The 8,734-nt window shown below is 39.9% G+C and overlaps 1 protein-coding gene across 1 annotated transcript in view; it reads right to left on the bottom strand.

Moving 5' to 3' along the window:
* ADD3 (adducin 3) overlaps positions 1-8,274 on the bottom strand; it is a 171,757-nt gene extending 163,483 nt beyond the window's left edge. Inside the window, exon 1 of the mRNA XM_006027556.3 lies at positions 8,257-8,274. The gene's annotated coding sequence lies outside the window, so the exon portion shown is untranslated. The remainder of the gene's footprint in view (positions 1-8,256) is intronic.
* Positions 8,275-8,734: the final 460 nt, after the last annotated feature.

The raw sequence follows: 8,734 nt of genomic DNA, 5'->3' as shown, positions 1-8,734 counted from the left end.
TCCGATGACTTTCTGCCACAAAATGAATGAAGGTATCTGAACACCTTGGTTTACAAGAGGGAGACCTATTTGGGAACATGACTGACCAATTTTCTTTGACTGAAATTTGTTGCTCAGGCTCTTCTCTTTGCTCCCATGTTCCATCAGAGTCCAGATTTCTTTCTGGATTGTTATGAGGGTAAATGCACTAAAGATTACAAGATCCACAGATACTATGGTAATGGGATATGTATAAGTACCAGAGAGAGAATTTAGTTTTTTCTGATTCAACTCCTAAGTGTTTCCTGACAAACTCTAGTATAATAAAGCACAAATGTACAGCTCATTACGTTTGCATTTCCGCCAAACCACAGACCCTTTCCTTTGGGCAAAGAGGACAGGAAAGGATGCTTTCTGCCCCCACTAAAGTCTATCAATTGCATTTTACTCATGTGAAACAGGATGGTTATTCAGCATTCTCTGCTCCTCTCTGGAGGCTGCCTTTATTATGCCATTACCGTCGTAGCTGACTGGTGCAAATGAGGAGTAATTCCTTTGAGGTTAAGGGGAATTGCACTGGTGTAATATCACTAGGAATGGAAACAGAATGAGGCCCCTGGAGACTAGGACACCAAGACTGGAAATATCAGGGCCATTTATCTACAGGACTGGCCCAGAAGAATAGTTGTTCATATCATGAAAAAATAAAGTTCTCATTTCCTCCTTGTCCCTTCAGGGAAGGAAAGAACATCCTGTTCTTCTAATAATGTGAGCAAAAGACTAGTTATTTTTGGCCAAAAAAATCCTGTTTAAAGCACATTTTTAAAGGCCATCTCTAATCCATGCCTCTTATTGGCATTAGGAGCAGAGTACATATTTTTTTTGCATCAAGAAATCTGTACTTATCAGTTTAGTATCATCTAAACTCAGACTAAAATTCATGCCAGCTTAGAATAGTGAAAACCCCCCATTGCCGATTATGAAATACTCTCAGCAGATAGCAGTGATTCTGAACAGAGTAACGCCCATTGTCAGTGTGTGTCATATCTAGTGCTGCACCTGGGGCACAGAGTGCCCAGGGAACATTTATCACAACTGCAGTTGAAAGGTGGGTCAGGAAGACGAACGCTAAAATACCGGTGTATAGGGTCATGGGCAGGGCAGGGAACGTGTCTCGGTTCAATGGCTCTCTAAGAGTTTCACACCCAGTACACTTGTACAGGTCCATGTTGTAGACTAATGCTACCCTCCCCAACCACTAGTGTACACTGGACAAAGGACACAGCTGTAAGCAGCATTTGCCTCCTTCAGCAACAAGTCTCCCTGAGTGCAACTGTCTACACACCCAGGACCTGTGTTTTACAACCCATGACAAACTTTTTTGAGCAAATCAACTCTGATCATGTTTTACAGATCATGCAAAGGTTATGCACAGAGAAAAAAAAATCAGCATTGACATCTATTGGATGCTTTTGTCATTGATTAAGAAAACCAAGCTGCAGCTCCCCTAGTAATAGAAAAATTTGACATATATTGCCTGGAATGTTAATTTCACAGCCAAGAAAAGTTTCACTGGCTACTCTACTGTCATTAATATAATTTATAGCAGTACATAGATTGCAGAAAGTACTTAGATTGTGATTTCTCCGAGGCAAGTACTGTTGTTTTGTTCTGTTTCTCATGCTTAGCACAATGGGTTTCTGGTTTTTGATCAGGGCTTGGTGGTAGTATAATACACATAACAGATAATAAATAAACCCTGATATTTCCCAAGCAACTCAACTGATATTTCTAGGGTCCTCATTTTAGTATGATTTCCATGTACGAGAAGAAACAAAATTTAGAAATGTTAAATTATTTAACAGTTGGAAACTAACAAACTGCTAATGTACCCTAGAAGGAACAAAGCTTCCTCTTTAAAAGTTACTAATTGCAGCATAAGATTTTTAGCTCATCAGAGTCTCAAAAGCTTCATATATTCAACCAGGCTCCCAGTAATGGCAGTAGATGGATTTTCTCAGTATATACTCAGTGGGCATGTCTACACACATCATCAGCACTCAGCAATAAACTCCGGTGCAGATCGAACCAGAATTTAGTGCACCTGAGAGTGCCATTTGAACATGTACCTGGAACTGCAGCATGTTGAGCTGCGTCGGAACAGCCCCAGCTGGCAGCAGATCCTGGGGGTCAGCCTGCCAGCCCGGGGCTGCTCCAACCCAGCTCAACATGCTGCAGAGGGGCTGGCTGGGGCACAAGGGTGTTCCAGTGCAGGGCTAGCTGGCAGGCAGCCCCCACACAAGCACCATCATCTCCCAGCCAGCCCCATCATCATCTACATATGCGCTGCTGCTGAGTTTATTAGCTTCCTGTGGCCTAATAGGGTTGCACATGTAGACGCGAAACATTTACTGTGTAGCTAATTAATCTACTTCGCAGTAAACATCTTGTGTAGATGTGCTCAGTGACTGCTAATGCCAGGAGTAAGTTCTTTCTCAGTTGGCTGAAAGTCAGCCAGTGAGAGCTCAGTCATATACCACTGAAGTCAAACGGGATTTGCCATCAGACTTCCAAGAGGTGCAGGACAGACCAATAGGACTCCATTTTGCAAAGTGTTGAGCATTCTGGCTGTAACCCAATGAAGCACTTAAGCATGTGCTCAGTGTAATATAGCTCTCGTTCTTAGGAGTCGCTGAGCACATACTTAGAAAATCCATCCAAAGTTGTTCCCAAGAAGTCAATGAGACTATTCATATACTTAAAGTTAAGCATGTGCTTAAGTGATTTGCTGGATTAGAGCCAGCCCTTTCCATAGCAAATAACTTTTAAAGGATTCTGGGCTGTCATTGGGCAATAATTTCATCTTGCTGTCAGTAGGGAAGCAAAGGGCATTGTGTCCTTAAAACACATTGTCCTTTTCTTCCCTAGAGCCATCTAGTTCTAATTCAATAGAGATAGGCAGATGGAGATATGGTACTGGGAGACTCGAAACACAATAGATTCATATTTTTTTTAATATATTTTAACCATACCAGATATAATTCCTTTCCCCCCTGGGAGCAGAACCCAGCCTCGATAATCAATGAACTCTGAGGGCTAAGCAAACTCTGACAGCTGCACTGCTTCAGCTTGCAAGAGGTACATAAATCCATGCACCAGAATTCAGTGATATAGTCACTCAGCAAAGAAGAATAAGTAAAATGCAAGGGAGGAAAAAAAAAATCACTTATCATGACATGAAGATAAGAGTTTTACATAGAATAACGTATATGCTACAAAACATCACACGTGGAGCCATCTGGCAAAAATTTAAGAAAAATGTAGAAATTATATTTAATGGGGGAGAGAGCTGACAATAATTTGTAGAGAAACAGGCCTGGAATTTTCAGGAAAATCCAGAATGTCCTGGTGGTTAGCTAAAAGGAGATGAAGACAAAAGGCCTTACAATGTGGTTCCATTGATTACAATAGAGGTACCTGGGTGTATGCAACCCGAGTTATCTAGTCCATTTTCATCTAGCAAACTATCAAGAAAAAAATATTAATCTTTGATTAAAATAAAACACACGCATGGATTTACCTTTTCTTTTTGACAAATATCTAACTAACAGGTTTTGTAATAACCTTGTCTTTTATCACTTATGAGGGTAAAAACTTTGGCTGTACTAAAACTAATAGTAAAACTCCCTTTTATTTCAATAACGATTTTACCCTCACTTTCCACACAGTAGAATGGAAATGAATGCATGTCACAAAGCCATGTGTCGTGTGTGTGCGCGCGCGCACGCACACACCCCCCATTTTTGTTTGCTTGCTTATTTTACAGGATAGGCTTTGATAAAAAATGCTGCTTTCCCAAGAAGTAATGACCTTGTTTTTCTCAGCAGGAAAATGAATTCTATTGTGGATTTGTTGCATGTATACATAGGATTATCTATCAACCAGTTACAGCATGTCTATTTGTGGACTCTTGTTTAAGCTGGTTTCCTCTCCTTATACTGCTGCACTTATCCTCAATGCTTAAACATTTGAGCCTGGATTTAGCAAGTTACTTAAGCATGTGCCTAACTTTAAGGGTTTTGCCAGTGCCAATAAGGTTTCACTGGGACCAGGCATGTGCTTAAATACCTTGCTGAACTGTGACCTTGATTTAGATCTCAGTGCCAAAAGTATGAAGTAGGGTGACACCAAATGGTACTGCACAAGACTGCAGTTTATGTCTTGTGTCCCCTAGCAGAGAAGTAAAGTTGCAGCAAGACTTTATCAAGACTTTATAACTGCATACATGCATCTCAGAAATAAAAGGAATGTACTGTAATACATAAAAGAGCAACAACACTAAAAATGGTACAGTAATTTTTATAAGGGAAGAGAAAATGTGGACAAGTGGCTGGCCCTCTATCTATATTGATCCAAACCAGAATCTCTAATCCAAAATCTTTCCTGAATATTAAAAAAGGCTAGATCTAAATGTAGTTCCATGCCTTGCAGCTCAGTTCCTTCTCTGTATTTTAGAGATTTTTTCACATAGGAAGTTCTGGCTCATGTCCTTCCCCTTTAAAACACCAGAGTGATGTAAAGGGGCCAGGATACAGCTTGCTGGCAATTTGTAAATGTTGATATCCTTATCTGGAACTGGTCTTTCCAGCTGCACCTGGTATGTGGAGGAGATCTTAATGGCTTTGCACATCAAACTGTTCTTCAGGCTAGAAAAACTGCTTAGTCTCTCTCAGCTGCACTTCATTCTGACTAGCTAGGGGAGGTTCAAAGAAATTGTGCAAATATTCTGGAATGTAGCTTGGACTGTGTGGTGTAGATTGAGATTAATATTACTGTGCCAGAATATGGTTTGTCTCTATAAATTTATCCCTATACTGAAAAAGTGGCCAGAAAGGAGCTGCATGGTGCTTATCTTGATTAATTCCCATCGTCTAGCAGAGTCCTTGGTCCTATTGGGCATCAAGACAGCTCCAGAGGTTCCCTGCACCTTTTCCAGAGGCTTCCCTGCACCAGTGCAGTGGATATTCCAGGAAAGGGGAAATCAGGATCTAAGAACACGAAGGTGACAGCACTGGCTCTTCCCAATTTAACACATGGGCAATGTGTTTGGTTAAACTATGGCACTTAACAATTAAAGAATTCAAAACATGCTAGCAAAAAATACTTTCCATGCTATATAACTCACTGCCTAGCAAACAGGTCCAGTTGCAGATAGGATGTCCAAGCCAAGGTTTTCCAGTGGTGTCCAGGGTTTTGCATGCTCCAGTTTCTGAGGGCAATGGGAGGAGAGTCTTAACACACTGGAACAGAGCTGAGAAACGTGGATTCTATTTCTGTTTCTGCCAGAGACGTTCTGTGCAACCACAGGCAAAGCATTGGGATAAAAATTTCACTGCCTTTGAATCCCTGAACAAGAGAAACTTATGGGCTGATGTTCTGAGGTGTTGAGCACAGGATGTCCTTACTGACTTTGTATAATGACAAATCTTTCAGTTCCTCACAACGCATTGTTATTCTATCGCTTACCACGTCTTGCACTTTTGTATCCAGCTCTCCAGTACTAGCTGTGGATGTTATGAGTCATTAACTTTTTTTTTAATGTTTGTGATGCTTTATATTTCTTTTTTAAAAGCTCCCCAACAATCAGCCTGTATTAGCAAGCCACATTGCCAAACCGGTTATATTTTGTGTATGACTTCAATTTGTATCAAAAGAGGTTCTGTTGATACAAGGCTGAAGAGCCACTATCCATGCCATGGTCTATCAGAGGAAATAACCAAGATCCGTTAGAGACAGAGACATCAGCTTTGAGCTGAGATGTTAATAAATCTTGCCAAGTCCTAATAATTCCTTTACAGCCATTTGCTACGTTCCACAGAAGCCATACGGAAAGACTAGCAAAGGGGACCATCTGGAAGAATTAAAGTGTGAATCATCTCCTGTGTAGAAACACATTTGGGTGTCTGACTTGTTTAAACTTTCAGATATATGATGATTATCACAAGTGGCCAGGTTTTGGTGCATTTGTGCATAAATTAATTTTTCAAAATGTTTCCATTCTGTAGGAGAAAAGATATTTTAAAAAGGAATAACAAAACCTGTAGCACAGTTTTACGAACTTTAATAAATGACTAATTAGACCAAATTTCTGTAGCGGAGTATTATGTTGCCACTCTAGGGGTCCTTTTGTCATCATCATGGACTGAAATGTTTTAAATATGAGAAGAAAGAGCATCACAATTAAAAACCCAGAAAAATAATAAATATTAAAAACACCGTCTTAATGTCTCATCTGCTGTCTACATTACTGTCTATGGGCTGCCAATACTCTGATTTTTGGAATATTAGCAAACACGTTAGCATTCTAGTATAGGCAGCACAATTGTGCTCTAACAATACTCGGTCAAGGTGAATATTTCAAAATACATCATTTACACTACAGTGGAAAGGTCCAGGGACTGGAAACTGTCAAAGGCATTCAGTTTTGACTTTCCTTTGTTACTATTGAAAGCAGGGAGCCTCCTACTATTCACTTGGGTATAAGAGGTTTAGGCTAGCATCTTCGAATGTCCCACCCTGTGTATTTATATAATGTCCATTCCAGTCACCTCTAAAACTGGTACTATTTTTAAAAATCAAAATCTGTTTATTTAAAATGTATTTGAAGTTTTAAGTTTCGATATACGGTAATGGAATCATGTTGGAAATAACTGTCCTGCCCATATGGTTTTGCTTACTGCCTGAGGACTTTTGTGAAAGTAAATCTCTTCGGTGCTGTCTTGAAGCTGTCTCGCGGATAAAAGGGGGACCACTATTTGTGATGCCACCAATACAGCAGTTCAACAATGACTAAAATATGGTATGCTTTCTAATTTAAGAATCAGAGACAATCTTAATAATTAAGATAAGGGTTGTCACAGTCTTTTCCACAGTGAAGATCATATCCTAATAAAAGCATTTTCCTGGACCCCTCTCCTTCTGTTCATAATTGTCTGGATCATCTTCCCATCTATTTACAATCATATATCTCCCCTGTGAAAGCTACAGCAATCATTTACAGGAAAAGTTGTAGTAGGAAGGAGAACATGTTACTTTAAATGCAATAGAGCAGCTGTAAAAGAAGAGAGCTGGTAACATATGGCCATTCAGCTTTTGGTACACCACCATCAAATACTTCTGAGACCACAGGTCAGCCTGAGATAAGATTTCAATGAGTAATTAGGAATACATTTTTTTAAGAATTATTTTTACATGAAGAGCGATGGGTGGATCTTACTTAGCAGAGTTCATAAATTGACAGAAAGATGCAAATTTTTTCCCTTTCTTCACTTATGGAAAAAAAAAAAAAAAGACCCCATAAAATACTTGAAAACCCAACAACTTTCCCATAATGCACAGCAAATTTAAGGAAAATGAATAATGGCAAAGGGCCAAATATTGTCTTGAGGCACACAACATCCCATTATTATGTCACTGAGAGATCGATTGTGAATCTGGGGTCAGAGCTCAGCTGAAAATGCCTCAAACAAGAACACTACGTCACGACACTTTTTACCACAGACGTTCCAAGAGAACGCCGTATACATGGGATGTAAGAAAAAGCAGAAGAGATGTCTCTCATACAAGTAGTAACATGCCACGCATCACAAATGACTAAATTAGCCAACACCATCAGTTGAAATCACTAAGATATTCCCGGAGCAGCTATATTGTGGTATCTTAGTGTCAGGGTTTATACGTATATTCAAATCTCAAATTAGTGATGTATGTCATGTTTCAGGGCTATTATTGAGTGTTTAGCTACGCTAACTGTAAGGTCCTTAATGCAGGTACCGATCTTTCTCCTGCTCTGTACAGTGCCAAGAGCATTAGCAACACATCACAATGAATTATAATCAGAACCTGACCAATTTCCAATCAGTCATATTTTCTATCTAATATTTTGCCATTAAGCATGGCAAAAAAGCTGAAAAAGAGCTCGAAACTGACAGTTAACAAAGCTATTCCAGAGGATTTACTGCTGCCAGTGTGTAGGACAACTCCAGATTAAGAATACAATTTTTTCCCTGGTAAAACATGCCTTGGGACAACCACATTCTCGATACAAACTTACTCAAGTCACTGGAGTTTTGCCCAATGAAAGCAAGTGTCAATCTGAGTGACGATTTCATGAGTTTGGCATCTTAACAATAACGGCGCTGTGCAATTTTTAAGAGTACCACCAGCTACGACATTCTAAACAGCAATAGTTCTTTTAAACCAAATGTTTCTCTTTACCTGTTTCTTGGCATTAACCCACCATTTTTCCTTTGGAGTCTCTTCCCCATCTCTGTGTCCCCCTTCTCCCTGTCCAGCTCTTCTCTTTAAGTTACCGTTTCTTTTAAGACTTCCCTTTCAATCAGATAGATCCTGCTGGCATGAGTTGTCTGCCGTATTCATTTCTCTAGACTCTAGCCTTATGTTGCATTGCCTTGGCAACAAGATTTAGCAGCAAGGCACCAGCCTTGAACTTGTCAGAGTCTGTAACAATGTGCGCTCAGCATGTATTACTTTGCAGCACATCAGGTTGCTATGACAGCTACTAACAATAAAACTCATCTCCCTGGTTTAAATACAATAACTTTTACAGTTTGTTTCCTTGCTGTTCTGGATCTGTGCTGTGTGAATTCTGGGTTTCTTTCAGGGTTAGCCTTGGGGGGGGGGGGGTTTGGTTTTTTTTTTTGTGTTGCCAGCCTCAAAAAGTTCAATGACTCGA

Source organism: Alligator sinensis, unplaced genomic scaffold, assembly GCF_000455745.1.
Source record: "Alligator sinensis unplaced genomic scaffold, ASM45574v1 scaffold559_1, whole genome shotgun sequence".
Classification (NCBI taxonomy): Eukaryota; Metazoa; Chordata; order Crocodylia; family Alligatoridae; genus Alligator; species Alligator sinensis.
Note: the sequence above shows the minus strand (reverse complement) of the source record. Positions and strands in the feature narration are given on the sequence as shown.